Source organism: Protopterus annectens, chromosome 1.part1 (genome assembly GCF_019279795.1).
Source record: "Protopterus annectens isolate FY-2018-M chromosome 1.part1, PAN1.0, whole genome shotgun sequence".
Lineage (NCBI taxonomy): Eukaryota > Metazoa > Chordata > Ceratodontiformes > Protopteridae > Protopterus > Protopterus annectens.
Genome location: NC_056726.1, coordinates 1,078,593,790 through 1,078,615,332, shown reverse-complemented (window position 1 = coordinate 1,078,615,332; position 21,543 = coordinate 1,078,593,790).

Here is a 21,543-nt window from a genome sequence, read left to right as displayed (position 1 = left end):
GATAGATGTGCACTAGCAAGCAGTAGTAGTTACAGCAGAAGGGCTTTGCTGCATTATTACCTTCCGATGCATGTGTAGTAGCGAGCAGCAGTAGTTACAGCAGAAAGGATTTGCTGTAGTATTACCTTCCGATGCATGTGCACTAGCAAGCAGTAGTAATTACAGCAGAAGGTCAGTGCTGTAATATTACCTTCCGATGAATGTGCACTAGCAAGCAGTAGTAGTTAGAGCAGAAGGGCAGTGCTGTAGCATTAACTTCTGATGCATGTGCACTAGCAAGCAGTAGTAGTTACAGCTGAAGGGCAGTGCTGTAGTAATACCTTCCGATGCACGTGCACTAGCAAGCAGTAGTAGTTACAGCAGGTGGGCAGTGCTGTAGTATTACCATCCAATGCATGTGCACTAGCAAGCAGTAGTAGTTACAGCAGAAGGGCAGTGCTGTAGTGTTACCTTCTGATGCATTTGCACTAGCAAGCAGTAGTAGTTACAGCAGAAGGGCTTTGCTGTAGTATTACCTTCTGATGCATGTGCAGTAGCGAGCAGCAGTAGTTACAGCAGAATGGACTTGCTGTAGTATTACCTTCCGATGCATGTGCACTAGCAAGCAGTAGTAGTTACAGCAGGTGGGCAGTGCTGTAGTATTACCTTCCGATGCATGTGCACTAGCAAGCAGTAGTAGTTACAGCAGAAGAGCAGTGCTGTAGTGTTACCTTCCGATGGATGTGCACTAGCAAGCAATAGCTGTTACAGCCGAAGGGCGGTGCTGTAGTATTACCTTCAGATGCATGTGCAGTAGCGAGCAGCAGTAGTTAGAGCAGAAGAGATTTGCTGTAGTATTACCTTCCGATGCATGAGCACTAGCAAGCAGTAGTAGTTACAGCAGATCGGCAGTGCTGTAGTATTACCTTCCGATGCATGTGCACTAGCAAGCAGTAGTAGTTACAGCAGAAGAGCAGTGCTGTAGTGTTACCTTCCGATGAATGTGCACTAATAAGCAGTAGTAGTTAGAGCAGAAGGGCAGTGGTGTAGTATTACCTTCCGATGCATGTGCACTAGCAAGCAGTAGTAGTTACAGCAGAAATGCAGTGCTGTAGTATTACCTTCCAATGCATGTGCACTAGCTAGCAGTAGTAGTTACAGCTGAAGGGCAGTGCTGTAGTGTTACCTTCCGATGGATGTGCACTAGCAATCTGTAGTAGTTACAGCAGAAGGGCATTGCTGTAGTGTTACCTTCCAATGCATGTGCACTAGCAAGCAGTCATAGTTACAGCAAAACGGTGGTGCTGTAGTCTACAGCAGATGGGCCGTGCTGTAGTGTTATCTTCCGATGCATGTGCACTAGAAAGCAGTAGTAGTTACAGCAGAAGGGCAGTGCTGTAGTATTATCTTTTGATGCATGTGCCCTAGCAAGCAGTAGTAGTTACAGCAGAAATGCAGTGCTGTAGTATTACCTTCCGATGCATGTGCACCAGCAAGCAGTAGTAGTTACAGCTGAAGGGCAGTGCTGTATTGTTACCTTCCGTTGCATGTGCACTAGCAATCTGTAGTAGTTACAGCTGAAAGGCATTGCTGTAGTGTTACCTTCCGATGCATGTGCACTAGCAAGCAGTCGTAGTTACAGCAAAACGGCAGTGCTGTTTTATTACCTTCTGATGCATGTGCACTAGCAAGCAGTTGTAGTTACAGCAGAAGAGCAGTGCTGTAGAATTACTTTCCAATGCATGTGCACTAGCAAGCAGTAGTAGTTACAGGAGAAGGGCAGTGCTGTAGTATTACCTTTTGATGCATATGCCCTAGCAAGCAGTAGTGGTTACAGTAGAAGGGCAGTGCTGTATTATTACCTTCTGATGCATGTGCACTAGCAAGCAGTAGCAGATACAGCAGAAGGGCAGTGCTGTAGTTTTACCTTCCGATGCATGTGCACTAGCAAGCAGTCGTAGTTACAGCAAAATAGCAGTGCTGTAGTGTTACGCTCTGATGCATGTGCACTAGCAAGCAGTAGTAGTTAGCACAGAAGGGCAGTGCTGTAGTATTACCTACATATGCATGTGCACTAGCAGGCAGTAGTAGTTACAGCAGATGGCAGTGCTGTAGTATTACCTTCTGATGCATGTGCAGTAGTAAGCAGTAGTACTTACCCCAGAAGGGCAGTGCTGTAGTATTACCTTCCAATGCATGTGCACTATTAAGCAGCAGTAGTTACAGCAGATGGGCAGTGCTGTATTATTAGGTTTCGATGCATGAGCACTAGCAAGCAGAAGTAGGTACAGCAGAAGGGCATTGCTGTTGTTTTACCTTCCAATGCATGTGCACTAGCAAGCAGTAGTAGTTACAGCAGAAGGGCTTTGCTGCATTATTCCCTTCCGATGCATGTGCAGTAGCGAGCAGCAGTAGTTACAGCAGAAAGGATTTGCTGTAGTATTACCTTCCAATGCATGTGCACTAGCAAGCAGTAGTAATAAAAGCAGAAGGTCAGTGCTGTAATATTACCTTCTGATGCAAGTGCACTAGGAAGCAGTAGTAGTTACAGCAGATGGGCAGTGTTGTAGTATTACCTTCCGATGCATGTGCACTAGGAAGCAGTAGTAGTTTCAGCCTAATGGCATTTCTGTAGTATAACCTTCTGATGCATGTGCAGTAGCAAGCAGTAGTAGTTACAGCAAAAGGGCAGTGCTGTAGTATTACCTTCTGATGCATGTGCACTAGCAAGCAGCAGTAGTTACAGCAGATGGGCAGTTCTGTAGTATTACCTTCCAATGGATGTGCACTAGCAAGCAGTAGTAGTTACAGCAGAAGGGCAGTACTGTATTATTACATTCCGATGCATGTGGAGTAGCGAGCAGCAGTAGTTACTGCAGAAGGGCTTTGCTGTAGTATTACCTTCCGATGCATGTGCCCTTGCAAGCAGTAGTAGTTACAGCAGAAGGGCAGTTCTGTAGTATTACCTTCCAATGGATGTGCACTAGCAAGCAGTAATAGTTACAGCAGAAGGGCAGTGCTGTAGTATTACCTTAAAATTGCATGTGCACTAGCAAGCAGTAGTAGTTACAGCAGAATGGCAGTGCTGTAGTATTACCTTAAAATTGCATGTGCACTGGCAAGCAGTAGTAATTATAGCAGAAGGGCAGTGCTGTAGTATTACCTTCAGATGCATGTGCACTAGCAAGCAGTAGTAGTTACAGCAGAAGGGCAGTGCTGTAATATTACCTTCCGGTGCATGTGCACTAGCAAGCAGTAGTAGTTACAGCAGAAGGGCAGTTCTGTACTGTTACCTTCCGATGCATGTGCACTGGCAAGCTGTTATAGTTACAGCACAAGGGCAGTGCTGTAGTATCACCTTCCGATGCATGTGCACTAGCAAGCAGTAGTAGTTACAGCAGAAGAGCAGTGCTGTAGTGTTACCTTCCAATGCATGTGCACTAATAAGCAGTAGTAGTTAGAGCAGAAGGGCAGTGGTGTAGTATTACCTTCCGATGCATGTGCACTAGCAAGCAGTAGTAGTTACAGCAGAAATGCAGTGCTGTAGTATTACCTTCCAATGCATGTGCACTGGCTAGCAGTTGTAATTACAGCTGAAGGGCAGTGCTGTAGTGTTACCTTCTGATGCATGTGCACTAGCAATCTGTAGTAGTTACAGCAGAAGGGCATTGCTGTAGTGTTACCTTCCAATGCATGTGCACTAGCAAGCAGTCATAGTTACAGCAAAACGGCAGTGCTGTAGTATCTTCCGATGCATGTGCACTAGAAAGCAGTAGTAGTTACAGCAGAAGGGCAGTGGGGGGGGGGGAGAAATTTGCACTGAACCTGTCTGCCAGAATGTTGGCAATGTCAGTGGGTTCAGTGTATTTTGTGTCATTTTGGACTAACTCTGAGCATATCTGGGAGTTACCACCCAGGTTTCTAACATAGCTAAAGAAGGCCTTGTGATTGTCTTTTGTGTCTTTTGTGATTTTTCTCTCAAAGTTGGCTTTGGATGATTTTATGAGTGATCGTAGTTTTTTGCTAGTACTGATCAGAGATGCCTTCCCTTCTGGGAATTTTGCTCTGTCATGTAGTAGCTTCCTCCTCCTGTTGTAAAGTTTGTTTATGGCTGGGGTCCACCAGACCGGGCGCCTGCCTTTGGGGGAATGGGTCTTGGTTTTATTTGGGATTGCATGATCCATGCATTCTTGAAGGTGCCCGTAGAAGACATTTGCAAAGGATTCAGCAGTGCGGGTTGTGGTTTCCACTGGCCCAGGGGCCTTGAAGGATGCCACTTCAGTCTTAAGAAGTGTGAAGTTGGCTTTTGAGAAGTTCTTCACTGTGGTCTTTTGTGCAGGGGGTGGGGGCAGGATGTGGATATCCAGTGAGATTAATTTATGGTCTGATCTTACCAAAGAGGGATATACTTCCAGTGTGGAGCATTTTGTCCCCATGTTTGTGATGATTAGGTCTAGTATATTGTCTCCTCTTGTGGGAATGGTGACTAGTTGTTCCATTGCATTTGAGTTTATGAATTCTAGGAACCTTTGGGCTAGGGTGTTGGGGCTTGAGTAATGTTCCCAGTCTATGTTTGGGTAGTTGAAGTCTCCCAAAATGATGGTATTTGGAGAGACATTCATACTCTCCATTGTCTTCAGCAAGGCTGTGTGGGGTTCCTGAGTTTGAGAGGGTGGTCTGTAGCATGCTACAAACTGTAAGGCAGTTTTGCCTATGGTTAGTTGCACCTGGATGGTCTCCGATGCTTCGTGCATTGCCACTAACCTGGAGGTGTGGGCATCTTTGATGAATATGGATACTCCCCCTCCTTTTGTGGTTTGGTCCAGGTTTTGGAGCCGGAAAGCATGATATGAGGTAAAACCTGATAGTGCTGGGGTGCTCTCAGGAGCCTTGAACCAGGTTTCAGTCACTGCACAGACATCGATGTTCTCCATACTGAGGAGGGCTTCGAGGGCGTGCATCTTGAGGTTTAGACTTCTGGCATTGAGCAGCATTACCCTTAGTTTTTTTCCACTTGTGTTTTCTAGGGAGGTAGGTTTGTCATTTGAGCCTTGCCTAAAAAAGGCACTATGGGGGTGGCAAGAGCCTTGGCCAATATCCTGAAGCCCAGGGGTGACAGGTGCAAGCCATCCCTAGCGAAGCAGCATGGCTTGTCAAGCATGTCACCCCAAGCAGACAGACATTGGATCCCCTTTGAATGACACCAGTAATTAAGCCAATTGTTAAAACTGATCATTTTATCTTTTTACTGTGGCATCATTTATGGTGAGGGTAAGATGCTGCTCAGGGTCAGGGTCATACCGGCCTGGGATACATAATCAGAGAGCTCCTCTATGTCTCTTTTCATGTAGTCCAGGGAGGTACGTCTCAGGTCGTTCACACCGGCATGTACAATGACTGAGTGCTTGTGTTATGTGGCGGATTCTAGCTCCCGACAGGAACCTTTTCCTTGTTCAGTCTGGTGAGCGGGACGTCAGTGTGTCTGACTATGGAGTCACCTATTACAAGTGTGTCTGGCATGTTGTTTGGCCTTAAGGGCTGTGACTGTTTAGCACACTGACTTTGTGAACTATGTGTTGCATGTGCTATGTCTTGAGGTGGTGGTTGCTTGGGTGTCTGCTTTGGAGGCCTCTGTTGTTTTGGTAGATTTTTAATCAGTGCCTCCGAGTATGTTTTTGTGTGTTTATGTGTTTGGTTTGCAGTTGTGATAGTTCTATGTGAGACTGGGTTTGTGGTGTGCGTGGTTACCTTCTCCTCCTGACTGGTCTTGCCAGTACTGAATTGAGAGAGCTCAGCCTCCAGTTTGGCTATATAGTTGCATCTCTCGCATATATTTGTATTTGTTGGGAGGAGGAGAGGGTTGTCTGTGTACATGAGGCAATTGTAACATTGCCTCAAGATTCCCAGATTCACCAGCTGAACAGGAGAGGACGCCAGCAACTGACCCTTCGACATGCTAGAAATAGTGAAAAAGATTGCTGTGTAACTGAGTCAGAAAGGACCTATAGGGAAATGGGTACTCAAGGGAATTTAGGTGAATGAAGTACTTTCTTTTGTTTAAGAGTGCTTTACCTGTATAAAAATGCTTTAGGAGCAAGTGCTGAGCTTTTCAGATAGAGTATAGTCTGTTTAGATTGCAAGTAGAACAGTTCTAAGGGAAAAATTGAAGAGCAGACTTTACGGAGCCAGAAATAGTTTAAACTTGATTAACCGGCACTGCCCTATGCTGCTCTATGAGCAACTTTGCAATAATTCACGCTAAAACACGCTAAAGCTATTACCTTCTGATGCATGTGCACTAACAAGCAGTAGTAGTTACAGCAGAAGGGCAGTTCTGTAGTATTACCTTCCGATACATGTGCACTAGCAAGCAGTAGTAGTTACAGCAGTAGGGCAGTGCTGTAGTATTACCATCCGATGCATGTGCACTAACAAGCAGCAGTAGTTACAGCAGATGGGCAGTGCTGTAGTATTACCATCCGATGCATGTGCACTAACAAGCAGCAGTAGTTACAGCAGATGGGCAGTGCTGTAGTATTACCTTCCAATGCATGTGCACTAACAAGCAGCAGTAGTTACAGCAGAAAGGCAATGCTGTAGTGTTACCTTCCGATGCATGTGCACTAGCAAGCAGCAGTAGTTACAGCAGAAGGGCAGTGCTGTAGTGTTACCTTCCGATGCATGCGCATTAGCAAGCAGTAATAGTAACAGCAGAAGGGCAGTGCTGTAGTGTTACCTTCCAATGTAATTGCTTAGCATGCATCTGTAAAAGGAGCAGTAAGGTGATGGAGAGGTGACATATGTCAAACATGGATGTCTAGTGGGAGAATTAAGGTAGGGGGAAAGACCGTGAGGTGGGTGAAAGAGAAAAAAAACAGCACGGTTTCAAGTGGCAGAAACACAAAAAATGAATGTGCTGTTATGGACTGGTGTGCAGATGAAAATGAGAGGAATGAAACAATGACAACAGACATGCTAGGACAAAATAAAAGGTACACAGATGGAGGCATGCCAAAGAGTGAAGAGAAAGAATGCAGACAGACTGAGAAGAAAAACAGAAAATGCTCAGTTACCGATTGTCTTGGAATATGCTTATAAGATTAGTGCAGAAATGCTAAAAATGTGCCTAAACTGTAAAACTGAAAGTGCATGGTGCAACAGGCTAAGTACATAGACATTGCAAGGTTACTTGGTCCAGTTGAGTAGACAAAAATAAACACCTTTTATGGTTTCCCCTGTGCAAGATGGCATATGTTTACTGGGACTATAGTATATTATAAGTTTCTGCACTTTATTAGAAACATTGGGTGGAGAGAGAGCTAGAAGGGTGAAACCATTTCAATGTCAAGTGTAGGTACACATGGGCTTCAGTCTGTCCGTTTTAATGAAAGGAGAGAAGCAGGGGTAAAATAGTAATGTAACTAGAATAAGATAACAGAGACAGGTGTTACGTTGTCAGACAGGGAGAGGGAGGATAGATCTAGGAACACTGCTGGAAGAACCATGACTGATACCGGATGAACTTTGGCCTGAAGGAAGAGGAAGTACTTCTGCATGTGTGGTATTTCAAACAAACATGCTATCAAGCAAGTGCAACCACCAAACAGCATAAGTGTTCCTAGATACATAACACGTCATGAAATCTCTACTGACAACTGGTCCAATTACAAAATTCTAGTCTCAACAAAAAAAAAACGCGTTAGCTGCATGATGTTGTTTTCTAACTGTGTCATAAGTAGCACTGTGTTTCAAGAACTAACAAATATTTAAACAGTCTTATTAACTAAGACTGCTTAGCTGAGAAATCAGAACAAAGAACTAGATAAGCAAAATTAGATGTACAAGCCATCATGAATTCCAATTAAAATAATGCAGAATGCTCTGCCAAGTGTAAGTTGTGGTCAGTAATGCAGAGGCCCATGTAGCTTACAACACTATTGCACTAGTATTACAGATTTGTGAAGGCCACCTCCCCCCTTAAAAGTTAATAGAACAGTTTCTGCATCAACATGCATTTTCTGAATAGTAAGACGTATGAAACTGTAATGCTGTGTCATTACTGACAGATAGTAATCCTCAGCAATTCACCAGAAAATAGATTAAACAATTACAAAAGACAAGGAAAAAATATAAGGCAAAATGGCGTACCTTTCAACTGTACCAAATTCCTCGGGCAAAATATTGGGGTGCCATGAATTCCCAAGTAGTCCCTTTAATTTCCAAGTTACCCTGGTGGTTTTTTTGAAGTGTTTTTTTTTTTTTGATGAATTACATCATCACGTGCAAGGCGTGTGTCAGCTTTGAGGCAGACAGACAGCCTGTTAGGATGCTGATCGAGCCATAATGTAATTTAACTTGCTGCAGAGTTGACAAACTGATCCGTTTATTCAGGCAGGTAAGGCAAGAAAAGACTGCTGCATGTGTGAGAGAACAGCAGTCTTTTCCCCATCTGCTGCATTTGTTTACCTTGCTCAAGTGTATTGAGAGAAAGTTTTCCTTATGTGCAATGACAGTGCATAGTTGAACTGCTCCATTTATTCAGGCAGGGTAAGCAGCTTCTGTATTGAATGAATTGGGATGTGTCAGGCAGGGTAAGCAGCTTCTGTATTGAATGAGTGGGATGTGTCAGGCAGGGTAAGCAGCTTCTGTATTGAATGAGTGGGATGTGTCAGGCAGGGTAAGCAGCTTCTGTATTGAATGAGTGGGATGTGTTAAGCTTTCATAGAGAAACAGCAGACAAGCTTGTGTGTGAGAATGGCAATATTTTCCCAGTGTACTGCATTTGTTTACCTTGCTCAAGGGTACTGAGAGAAAGTTTTAATTTTCATATGTGCAATGGCAGTGCAGAGTTGGACAGGTTCATTTATTCAGGCAAGCAGCTTCTGTATTAAATGAATGGGATACAGAGCCTATGTGTAAATGCCCCATTTGGGTATATCTGGTGGTTAGGGTTACTCAGGCTTATGTTTGGCTCATACTTTTGGTTTGTTCCTCTTAAAATTTGGATGGTGCAGTGGTAGTGTTGTTGCCTCACAGCAAAATGTTCTCTGGTTCAATTATCAGCTGAAATGCCTTCTGTGTGGAGTCTGCATGTCCTCCCTATGTTTGTGTGAGTTTCCTCTGGGTGCTCTGGTTTCCTCCCGCATTACAAAGACATGTATCTGGAACATTTTTCCCTGGGCATCTGCTAAAAATTGGCTTCATTCCAAGTCGGACTTTCCCAGTAAACAAATGTTAAATAAAATGTTTTTTTTTTTTTCTGGCAAATCAATGAGAACTGAATTCACTAAATAATGATAGCCATTTAAGTTTCAGTCTTCCTATCTTTCAGGAAACACATGGTAACACAACATTTTATTCTAGCAACTTTCTAAGATTATACAAGCAGTGTTTAAAATGAGTCCCCGATTTTGGACTTTGCCCGCACACCCAATAAATTCTGACTTTTTCCTGATTTCTTGTGTTGCAAAGTTCTTCAGGGGAAGATAAGTTTAAGTGCTGTTTATGTCAAATCTGTTTGCATTGTTAGTAGCACAACAGGTAGTATACTTGCTTTTGCAGCAGAAGGCTTGTGGGTTCTACTCCCACAATAAATAGATGGATTGCTGATACTGTACTGTGTTGTACTTTAAAGGGACTGGATGTTGCAATCCCGAGAATGTGCTCCTTTCTTGGAGATACCTAGTAACTATGAACCTGTTATCAGTTTGCCATCCATTCCTTATTGAAATATTACTAGCTTCTCATTTTCTAATGTAGCATAGACAATTTATTCTTCAAGGGCAGCAGGCACTTTACTTGTAGAAGAAACAATGACATATAAAGTTGTTTGCTAGCAGCAACCTCTTCATTAGGTACAGATCTCTTTAGATGACTTTTACTTCTGCAGAGATTGTGCATATTTACTGATACTGGTGGATTGTAGAAGTTTGAGTAGACTTTTATGGTGGAAATGTTCTGAACTGGGCAGTTTATCATTATTGATTCATGCATTTTTATTTATTTATTATTTATTTATTTACATTTGTTGACCGGGAGTGTCCGACTAGACGTAGGTCCATTTTTAGCAGAGGCCCGGGGAGAAAAGCTCCACAGTTAAAATAAACAGACAGTAGTTACATTGGATTACATAGCGATTAACAATTTACATAGCAATTGCTTACAACATATTTACAGATACAATTTTCTTCATTGTTTACTGGAAAAGTGTTCAAAGCAATACATTTAAAACATGCTCTAAGTGTGCTGTATTATACATGGAATATAATTTAATACAGACAGGCAGGTGCATCAAAGAACACAAGTATGTTTCATGTGCAAGGGACCTATGATTTGAAAACAGCCCAAAGGTAATCTTTATCTGCCACTGGACAGATGCATTTTCTTTGAATGTGGGTTTAAATGCTGTTTCAATAAACGTGAGCTTCGCGGGCAGAGAAGTTTTAATTCTTCTTCTGGCTTTTTTCTGGTTAGGGGTCGCCACAGCAGATCACCTGTCTGCTCATGATTGGCAGTGGAGTTTTACAGTGTTGAGTTGCCAGCCCAGCACCCAACCTTCCACAGAAGGTATATATACACACACACACACACACACACACACACACACACACACACACACACACACACACACACACCTAGGGCCAATTTGGAGTGTCCAATCTACCTACAGCATGTCTTTGGGATGTGGGAGGAAAGAGGAGCACCCAGAGCAAACCCACGGTACCACAGGGAGGACATGCAGACTCCGCACAGAAGGTGCCCCAGCCAAGGATCGAACCAGAGAATCTCTTGCTGTGAGGTGACAATGCTAACTGCTGCACCACTGCGGCCGCCTGGACAGAGAAGTTTTAATGCTAAGTATATTTTCATTGTGAGACTGTATTGCTTTGTTTAGCAGATGTCTATTAGTGTTTGTGATATAAAATGAGAATAAAAGTTTTAAATGAAATCCAAATAATCATTGTAGAAGTAAAGCAGCATGCACATTACAGTGTTTGTGGTAAATGGGGTGAAATAGCCAAGTAATGGCACATTGAAATGGCTGCAGGGGGGATCTGGGGCCATATTTTGGTTGCCTGTTCTTCAGTTTGCATTTGAAAGTTGCTATCCCACAATTCTATTGGCATGGGTGGGGGTTACATAATTGTGTATGCAAATTGTATGTTAATCAGCATACAGATTTGTACCTATTTTTCATGGGCCTTTGTCCAGATTTTTGGTGTTTCCAGGTTGAGAGGTATGCAGAATGAGGGATACTGCAAAGCAAATAGAACAATGGATTTTGCATTGAGGTTTATTTTCTAGATAATAAGAAGTATGAAACTCAAATGTCTGGCATCACTGATTGAACACAAACAATGCAGAATCAGGGACATTCTGCAAATTTAGGCAGCTGTAAACATGGTGCGAAAAGAACGTTTAACTTTGTCTTCTTAAAGCTGTATATGACAGTGTCAGGTAATGATTTTTTTACTTCTTCAAATGCTGTCACTGATAATGTTTAGCAGGATAATGGAGGACACTGGATTGTAGTAGCATGTTTGGGTACTGCTTAGAATGTTATAGCATTAATGTAGGTTCACAGCTGCTTGCTATTGCTGTATCATTCTAAAGTTTATCAACAACATTATTTTCTGAAAACTTGCATTACAGGAAACTGTAGGAGAAAACACTATCTGACTGCAGGGAATAAGACTTGAAAAATGATCACAGGGATCGAAACTTAAAACAGGTCTTGCTAGCCTAGTTTAGATGCAATGAATACTGCTTACCTCCCAAACTGAGCTTAAAATCTTTTTATAATTGTCTTATTTTTTTACAAACCTTCCCTGGATTTGCATCATATTTTTGACATGTCCCTGCTTTTTTATCACTGAGGATTACAGTCAGTCAATAATGCCAGACATTCTAGTTTTATAATTATCTTTAAGAAATACAAGTTAATGCAAAAACATGTTGTTCTATTTTCTTTTTAAGGCCAAAGATTCTGCCTCGCATTTTTACCTTGTCCCTCATAACATTTCTAATTTTGTGGTAAATAATTGAGGATTACAGTCAGTCAATCATGACAGGTTTTAGAATTTCATGTTTCACATAGGATGATAGGATTGTTGTTCTGAAAACTGATGTTGATGCAAAACCTGTTTTGGTATTAATGTTTTAAGTGGATAGGGAGCCTTTATTAATGCATATTATCTACATACCACTGTTGTAAATGGTAAGCTATACCAGGTTCTACTTCTTGACTGCAGTTTATGCATGGTCCAGTGTTCACCATTGTCACTATGATTAGAATGCTACAACACCAGTGCACAGCTGTCACAACATTCCAAACAGCACACATACGCACTATCAATGGTCCAGTGTTCACCATTATCACAATGTTTAGAATGCTATAGCAGCAGTGCACAGCTGTCAGACTATACAGACTATACTACTATACTATACTATAATATTCTAAACAGCAGACAAACACACTATTATTGTCCAGAGTTCACCATTATCACTGTTTTGAATGCTGTAGCAGCAGTGCACAGCTGTCATTACGTACTACTGTACTCATATTCTAAACAGCACACAGATACACTATCATGGTCCAGTGTTCACCATTGTGTTTAGAATGCTATAGCAGCAGTGCACGGCTGTCAGACTATACTATTGTCATCATATTCTAAACAGCACACAGGCGCACTATCATGTTCTAGTGTTCACCATTATCACTATGTTTAAAATGCTATAGCAGCAGTGCACAGCTGTCAGACTATACTACTGTCATCATATTCTAAACAGCACACAGACACACTCTCAATGGTCCAGTGTTCACCATTATCACTATGTTTAGAATGCTATAGCAGCAGTGCACAGTTGTCAGACTATACTACTGTCATAATATTCTAAGCAGCACACAGACACTCTGTCATGGTCCGGTGTTCACCATTTGTGCCCAACATACTATTTGTGCTGATTACATATCTGGCACACAAAGTTCATGCGATGTAAACAGTACATGTTTTATATGTTTCTAAAATGACTGTAACTTATGAAACATGGAAACAGTTTTACAGTTTTCTGTACCTGGATTGTGAAGATGAAGGTACTTTTCCAGAGAATGAGAGAAGTTAGTGTGCAGGATGGAATGTAGAATGTTGTGTGTATTTGCTGAGAACAGTAGTAATCGGAGCACTGCCATCTAAGTGGGTGAGGTGTACTCCTCATCCAGCCCACGTCATCTGTGGAGTGAAGGACTTTCCACTGACAGAAAAAAACTTATTTACTTCAGACTTTAATAAGGGTGTGATCTGTAACTTCCTAAACTTCGATTGGCTTTTAGCCACTTGCTCTTTTGTGAATTTATTTTAAAATGGGTGTAAGATTAAGTGATGGCTGATTTCAACAAGAAGGGAAATGTAGTGAGACTGCACGATCACTTCTTAGAGAGAATATACATAAGCAATGTATACATGTGAGAAATATAACCCCAATTTTCCATTATTCCATATTCGGACTTGGCAGTGGTGACTCATGTAATGGTTATCTCATGCTGTAATGCTTTCCACTATGGACAGTGGCCTATTCGTTTCCTGCATGCACAGAGTACACAAGCTAGACTCTGACATCTTTCAGTCCAACTAGATTTTTTCCAGTCTGGTGAAATCTGCACTGGATCTTTGGTGAGCTGTGTCTTTAAAATCTTGACCCCTCCTGTTATGATGTCTTTTGCTACATAATTCCTGCTTATTTGAAAAAGCCTCTGAGACCCTGTATCTGAGCTACACATATCAGGCCATCATGAAATTGGTTTCTGGTAGTTCCATGGCCCACACAGTTGACATCTGGTGAAATAACTTTTGCTTACTTTTTCCCTATCCTATGGAACCACCTACCTTTCCTGGTATGGGAGAATGATTGGAATGATTGCAAGTAATGTTTTAGGTGTTATTTGAATTAACATATTTATAAGGATGACTACCCGGACCCTATTAGCACCACTTCAACTGCCTTCTGTTTCTTCTATTTTAAATGATTCTGTTTTAAAGATTTTTAGCTGTATTGGCTTGGATCTTCTGCCTTTTAAAACATTGTTGTTTGTTTATTTTATGAACAAATGTATAGGACTGATGCATTCAAATAATTTTAGTAAAGAAAAAATACAAACTACAGTTTAAAATCTTAATATGGAATATAAAACAGGTGAGACTGATTGTTTATGGACAGTTACTAGACATGGAGTCAAGAGGGACAAGCCTGATTTTTCCACACCAGTGGCTGTTTAAGAACTTGCTCAGACTAAAACAACACACAAATGGAGCTTGAGAGAATCAAACCCTGAACTACAAGAAGCAACTCATTAACAGTTCATAACCATAATCATACTTCTCGACCTCTCGGAGCAAAATATCTGGACAAAGCCAAAAGTAATGGGAGACAAAGGCCCAAAAATAGGGACAATTTTTAAATATTGCTCCTACAAGCTAAGATAGGTGCTAGAATAACAAATTTGCATTGTTATGCATTTTCTGAAGGATATTAAGTCTGAAACTCAAATACCTGCCATGTTTTATTATTATTTAGTGACTTCAATCTTATGTGATTTGCCAGAATACCACAAATTCTATGAGGAACAGACCAAACATATGAGGCATAAATCTGCACATTCTGCAAAAATCTGGGCAGGTGAAAGCTATGCCATAATATTCTACAACAGCTGACAGACTATAAATCTTATATGTCCTGTTATGCCGTGCATTACCTGGAAAGGGAAGTTGCAGTTATTTATAGAATGCACACAGGCACATATCAATTTCCCCAGTAAAATGAGAGGTAAGGTGCAGTTCATACCTTGTCCACTCCATGGAAATAAGTTCACAAAGAGGGAAAGTCTGGTAGCTTATAACTGAACATTAAGGTTTGTCATCATCACTAACACCCTTTCTCCCATTTTGTACACTGTCATGGTATTGTGTTAAATGTGGCCATCTCTCACGAGTCAAAGCCACACTTCTGCCTTCTTCAACACTCATGCCTGACCGTCGCAGGTCTTCTTCCACACAATCCATGCACCTCTTTGCTGGATGTTCTCGTTTTCTCTTACCTTCTTCCTGTCTCTCCCAAATCTTCTTCACCAGGTTGTTTTCTGCTTTTCTACATGTGTCCAAACAACCATAATCTGTCCTCTTTGATATTTTCTGCAATTGGATCTACATTGGCTTCTGCTTGTATGCCCTTATTTCCTCATCTGTCTCACAGCATGCATTCTACCACCCTTCTTAGGCACTTTATTTCCATCATCTCTAGCTTCCTCATTTGCTCTGCCTTTGCTGCCCAGGTTTCTGTACCATACAGTAGTACTGGTTAAACAACTGTTTTATACACCTTACTTTTTAGCTTCTTTGGTATTCTTCTGCCATAGACTATACCTGAGGCTCTATGCCAGTTGTCTGCAGCCACTCTGATTCTAGCTTTGACTTCTTCTTTCAGACACCCCTTCTCCTCAAACACCTCTCCCAGATACTTTTGAAGCTATTAACCTGTTCCACTATCTTCCCTTCTATCTCAATTCTTAACTTCTTCTGAGTTCCCCAGTTTGTTGCCATTACCACTGTCTTATCTGTGCTTAGCTTCATCCCATGTGGTTTCAGCTTTGCACTCCATTCCCCTAGCCTTTGCTGAAGTTCTTGATCAGACTCTGCCTGTAATGACACATTGTCTGCATACAGCAACTTTGTTGATCTCTCCCCTCCTAGCTGTTTGCTAATGTAGTCCACCACCAGTATGAACAGCAGTGGGCACAAAATTGAACCCTGATGTGCACCCACTCCCAATGGCAGTCCCACTGTTAGACCGAACACTGTTCATACTTGAGTCACTGGATCCTTGTACATGGTCTGCACTAATTACAACAATGCTTCTTGGATTTCAAAACACTGCAGTATTGTCCAAATCAGCTTTCTTGGAACCTTGTCATATACTTTCTCCAAGTATAGGAATGTGCAATTGGACTCTTTCCTCATTTCTAGGTTCTTCTCATCTACCTATCTCAGTGCACACATAGAGTCAGTTGTGCTGCACCTAGATCTGAATCAAAACTGCTCATCTCCCAGCTTACATTCTAGTACTCTGCATATCTGTTTATCAGTCACCCGCTCCAGAACTTTTATGTGATGTGAGAAGAGTTTGATGCCTATGTACTGCCCACAGTTGTGGATGTCCCCTTTGTTCTTGTACACTGGCATGAGTACGCTTATTCTCCAGTCATCTGTACTATGCTTTTCCCTCTCCACTACTATGAGTACCCTCAGGAGCCATTTCTCCCCGATCTCAGCCAGCATCGTTATCATATCTGCTGTGACCTCATCTGAGCTGCTGCTTTCCCTGACTTCATTTCCTTAGTGCTGTTCTTACGTCTTCAATGGCGGGCTCCTCCTCCTCTTCTTCTCTCATCGTAGGCTGTGTCTAGGGCAGTACAGCTTCTGTGGGGTTTTCTTCATTCAGAAGCTGCTGGAGATACTCCTTCCATCTGCCTTTGACAGTCCTGTGGACTGGTGAGGCTTCCCTTTTGAAGGGTGTCTGATTATCTGCTTTATTTTTCTGTCATTACCTTGCAACCTGATATAGTTTCTTTGTAATACCTACTGAGTCACTTTACAGAAGCTGGTAGAGTGCATCCAATTGTTCATAGGTTCATAGATTAGTACTAGGCTAAGTGCCCTTGCGAGCCATTGTAAGCCTAGCTAATTAGTCCTTGTGAGACTCAAACCCTGCACTTTGTGTTTGTAAGGCAAACACCTTAACAATTAGGCCATCCTCCCAACCCCTGTTCTTTGCTATTGCAACTCCTTTCTTAGCTTCTTTGATAGCCAACCAGTATTCCTTCCTAGCCTGGTCAGTCTTTTCTTTCTCTCACTTTTTCCTGCACTACTTTCTTTGATGACTTTCTGGACTTCTGCCTTCCACCACCAGCTTTCCTTATGTACCTTATTTCCATATCTGAATCAGTCATAAATCTGTTCTGTCATCCTCACACATTTTGTTTTGAGGAGCTGGCATTCTTCTTCACCTCCACCTATTTCCTCCTCTACTTGTGGTGCTAGAGCCCTGAGCAATTCATTAAACTGTTGTACTTTCTGTTCAGTCAACTTCCAAGTCTTCAGCCTTGTCTCTGTTGACCTTAGAGTCTTCTCTGACCACTGCTTGCAGCTGATTGTGGCAACCATTGGTTTATGCTGTGGGGCAACTGTTTCACTGGGAATGATTTTGCAATCATTGATTCTATCCATACTCTCAACTGTACAGATTTTCATAGAATGTCCAGATTTTTATCTCATATTTTTGGTCCATTTTTTATAAAATTGTGGTTTTCTTGCAAGTCATTGGCAAATTTATTTATTTATTTATTTATTTCAGTTTGATTACTGGGGAAGTCCACTGGGCCAGTGGTGTGCCCATTTTCAGTGGAGGCCCGGGGAGAAAAGCTCCAATAAGCAATATGGTTACAAAGGTTACATAATGCAACGGTAAATACATATATGCAATCAGGTACTGGTGGATAAATTGAAATTGAAACACAATTTTGACATAGGTAGCACAGTTTGTAGGTATTTACATTCAGGGCAGTAAGTTTAGACTGACTGGACAATAAGTATCAGTGAATGACTTGATATTTACAATATATGCAATACTTGAAGAGAGAGAAGATGCTTGGTCTGAGTATGTTAGTTTAGGTTTAATTAGAACAGAAAAAGAGGTAATAGTGCAGAGAAGAGCAGGAGTATGGAGAGCTCAAAGGGGAAATTCTTAAGATTGTTATGTAGGGTGAAAGCAGGAGCATTTACGTTTAGTGGATAGGTAAGAGAAAAGTAGGGTTTTGAATGATTCAGAGTTAGGTGTAGTCCTGAGTAAAGGAGGGAGAGAGTTCCATTTTTTGCCTACAGTGAAAGAGAGAAGGAGTTGGCCTGCAGGGAGTTTGGGTTTGTGGACAGAGATTCAATTTTGGTGTTCAGATCTCAGAGATCTGGTTGGGATGTAAGGGGGAAGATGTTTGTTAAGGCTGGGCATTTATCTGGATAGAATATTAATTTGTGCACAGTGGTTAGCTGGAAATAGTCTAGGAGGTTTGAGAGTTCCAGCCAGTTCAGAGATTGTAGGGTTAGGTAGTGGTGAGTAGAGGTTTTGGATTTAGTTGTGAATTTGGAGATTTTATTATAGCAAGTTTCGAGTTTAGAGGTGTTGGAAGAAGATAGGTTAGTTAGTGGAGGGGCTCCATATAATAGAGAGGGTAGGAGGTAGGTATTAGCAATAGTTTACCTTGCGGAGTTGGAGAGAAAGCGGTTATTTCTATAGAGCATGCCTAGTTTCTGATGGGTTTTCTTTATGTTTTGTTGGATGTGGATATCAAATTTAAGGTGTTCGTCTATGGTAATGCCGAGGAGTTTTGCAGAAGGGACCACTTCAATGGCAGAGTTGCTTTGGCTAAGGACTTTGAAAGCATTCTTGTCAAAGAAGAAATTTCTGGAGGGAGGAAAGAGAAGTATTTTGGATTTATTAGAGATGAGAGAGAGATGGTTTTGGTGCATCCAGTTTTCGGTAGTGGAAAAAGCTGTTTGAGTTTTAGTCAGGAGTTCAGGTAGGTTGGAGGCGGCACAGACTAAGGTAGAGTCGTCTGCATATTGGATAAGTGTCATATCAGGGATGATTGAGTGAAGGTTGTTAATGAAAATGTTGAAAAGCATGGGTCCGAGGATGGACCCCTGGGGAACACCGGTGGGTGTTGGCAAGAAGGAGGAGGTAGAGTTCTTCCATCTGACAGCTTGAGATCTGTCAGATAGGTAGCTGGAGAACCAGGAAAGGGTATCAGGGGAGAGATGAAGGTTGGAGAGATGAAAGAGAAGGTGCTTGTGGGAGATAGTATCAAAGGCTTTGGAAAGGTCTAGCAGTACTGTGGATACTAGTAATCCAGAATCATGTGCTCGATTTACTGTGTCTAAGAAGGATAGTAAGGCGGTAGTGGTGCTGTGGCCAGGGCTGAAGCCATGCTGGGTAGGAGTTATGAGGAGATTCTGAGTTAAAAAAGGCATAAGTTGATGATGGACACATTTTCCAAGTATTTTTGATAATTGTGAGAGTAGGGCAATTGGGCAGAAATTAGAGATATTGTAGTTTTTGCCTCCTTTGTGAAAAGGTACAATGAAGGCAGCTCGCCAAAGTTTGGGTACATAAGACTCTTTTAAAGATCTGTTAATTAGGATGCTTATAGGGAGAGCAATACCATCAGCAGTGGATTTGAGGAAGGAGGTGGGTAAGTTGTCCGGGGCATTTCAGCAAGGCTTTAGTTTTGATAGGAGTCTTTTTATGAAAGCAATTGGTACAGGTTTGAGTTGGAAATTAAGCGTACAGTTATTAGGGGTGCTGGGAGTAGAGGAAAGAGATTTGGATGGATTATTGTCCGGAAAAGATTTGGTTAGATTAGCTATGGATTCTGTAAAAAATGTGTTGAAGTGAGAGCTTAGTTCTGAGTCAGTTAAGCTAGGGTCAGGGCAGGGATTATTCCTGGATCCTGGGCGGCGTAGAGAATTAATAGATTTCCAGAATTGTTTTGGGTTTTTGTTACTGTTGGATTGAAGTTTATTGTAGTAGTTTTTTTTTGTCTGAGGTGATTAGTTTCTTTACTTGGTTGCGGAGTTGGGTGTATTGAAGCAAGATAGAAGGCATCTTATTTTTTTGGTAGAGCTTCCAGGATTTGTCCCTGCAGTGCATGATTTGTTTAGTTTATTTGGATAGCCAAGGAGCAGAATTAGTCTTGATATGTTTGTTTCATGGTGGGGCTTGGGAGTTGAGGGTTTTCAGGAAGATAGAGTTAAAATATTCTACTGCATTGTCAAGGGGGAAGAGTATATAGGATTTGCCAGTTTATATATTTAAAAGTGTTTGAGAAATTTGAGGGGTTAAAGTTGCTGAGATTGCTAGTGTGGATATAGTGGTGTTGGTGTTTAGTATTGTTGGTTGAGCGATGTATGAAAGCAGGGAGATGGTCACTGAATGTGTCTGGGATAGTACCAGAGAGAGTTATTTTATTAGGATGGGAGACTAGGACCCAGTCGATGAGGGATCCTGGGGGGGTGGTGTTTGTTAGGGCGAGTAGTATGAATTACTTGGGAGAAATTATAGAGGTTGATGAATATTTGAAGATTTAATTCAGAAAATAATGACAGGTATTTGAGTTTTAGACTTCATACCCTTCAGAAAACTCATGCTAATGTAAACACTGTTGTTCTATCTACTTTCTAAGGTTTTAAGAGCAATACTTAAACAGTGTCCATAGTTTGGGTCTTTGTCCCTCCATTATTTATGGCTTTGTCCAGATTTCTTGTGCTAAGAGGTTGAGACGTATGATTCTATCCCCATGCCCTTTCCTTAGTAGGAGGAAGTCTACCTGAGTTGCATGTTGGCCACTCTTGTATGTGATCTTGTGACTTTCTCTCTTTCTGAACCATGTGTTGGCTACTATCAGGCCATTTGCTAGATAGAAGTCTAGAATGGCAACTCCTTCTTTATTCCTGTTGCCCCACCCATATGGACCCAGGCAATCCTCATATCCCATTCTGTCTGCCCATATGTGCATTCAATTCCCTCATTATCAACACCGATGCATGTTGTCCTGCTTTATCTAGTAGGTCCTGCAACTGCTGTCTGAATTCACTGTTTTCCTCACTATCACAACCCTGCTGTGGGGCATAGGCTGGGATTATGAATACTGCCCTATCATTACACTGGAGTCAGATTGCCATGAGTCTGCCATTAATTCTGATGACATCGCTCATTGTTTTCTGAAGGCCTCTCTCACACCACAGTTCCCACACCATTTCTAGTCTGTCTCCCTCCTGAGTAGCACTGAAGATCCCAAGCCAATTGGCTTTGCTGCACTGCCCTTCAATCTTGTCTCTTGTATACATAAGATGCCCAGCCTCCTCCATATCATCATGTCAATCACTTCCAAGCTGCATCCTGTCAGTGAACCTAAATTAATTGTAGCAATTGTTTTCCCTCAACAAAGTTATTCCAGATAACCCAGGCTGCGTAACTAGACACCAGCTGACTGGCCAGTAGCTTACTGACCCATGGGTGCTGTATTTATGGTGAGCACACACTAGCCGATAGGGGCACATGTACCTTTCCCACCACTAGCATGGGTTCCTGGCATAGGCCAAGTCCACAACCCACTTCCATGCCCATTTGGCAACATTCGTTAACATGACTGAATCACCTAGAGCCATATTTTACACTGTAGCCATGTCACTGTGCAGTCTGTGATCCTACTGTGCACCACAGTAAATGCCTAAAGCAGTTGGTCTATCCAACTCCTCCCCCATAGGGCACCATGTAGAGTCTGTCCTGCTGCCCAGAGCTCTATTCATTTATGAGTTTGAGATGGAAACACTCAACATGTTTTTTGGAGGTGGGAGTAATCCCACAGAAACACAGGTAGAATATGCAGACTCCAAACAGGAAATGGCCGGAGGTCAGGATCGATAGCCAGGGAATTGTTATGGCTAGGCTTGTACAGGCCCT